This window comes from Peromyscus eremicus, chromosome 14 (assembly GCF_949786415.1).
Source record: "Peromyscus eremicus chromosome 14, PerEre_H2_v1, whole genome shotgun sequence".
Classification (NCBI taxonomy): Eukaryota; Metazoa; Chordata; class Mammalia; order Rodentia; family Cricetidae; genus Peromyscus; species Peromyscus eremicus.
Window position 1 is genome coordinate 47218526 of NC_081430.1, and position 968 is coordinate 47219493.

Sequence of the window (968 nt, forward strand, 5' to 3'; positions counted from 1 at the left end):
GCGGAGGGTGGACAGGTGCCCAGCTGGGTGATGGTTGAAACTAGAAAATAGCTGGTAGGAAGGGTTCAGACTCACACCACTGATTTTGAAGCAGGGCAGCTGTCCGTCGAGAATCCAAAACCTGGTGGAAGTCATGCTAAGGGAGCTACAAGCTGTCCTGCCTGAGTGATGTAAGTCAACAGCTTTGGATTTCTCTCCTCATCAGATCTTAGGCCTGTGAGCCCCCCCGGGATCCAGCTCTGCTTTCTTTCCTTAAGACAGACTCTGTTCATGGTAAAGACAGACCTCCTTCAGGGAACACTTTCTCCTCAGGACCAAGGACTTCTGAAGGTGACTACGCCATGGTCCTGGTCTAACAAGAGATGTCCCCTGCTTGATCCTCATGTCTCCTGTGTTCCTATGGTCAGGCTGGGCCTTCTCTTGGGATGCTGAAACCAATCTAGATAGTCCCAGGAGCAAAATCACGAGGTGAAAACCTTTACACAGTCATTGTTTGGGCACCTTGAGGTGCAGTCTGAGCTCAAACCACAGAGGTTTGGGCAGAACATTTTGTATTGGTATTTCATGGATGCCCCCCACCCCCTTACCCAGTTAAACCAGATGGTGACATCTGGGGTCACCAGGTAATTCACCCTGTCATAAGCCTTTGGTTCTTGCATTAGAACCCATCAGTCCCACTCAGGAAAAGACCGAGCTGTACATCAGAAACTGTGCCCAGGTGTCTGAAAAGAGGGCGTGTCCCCCTGAAGCTTCCCCACTACGGGTCAAGGTGAAAAGTACTTCCTTTCTCTAGCTAGTCAGACTTCCAGGCAAGTCCAAAATCATTTTCCCCAAGTGAGTCCCGTGCCCCTTAAAGCATATCATTGTCTATTAATAAAGAGCAATTACTAATAATAGAAGCAGCATCTGGTACTCTGAGGTTCTGGGTTAAGCATTTTAGGATGTTGTGTTATTTAATCCTTACCTAG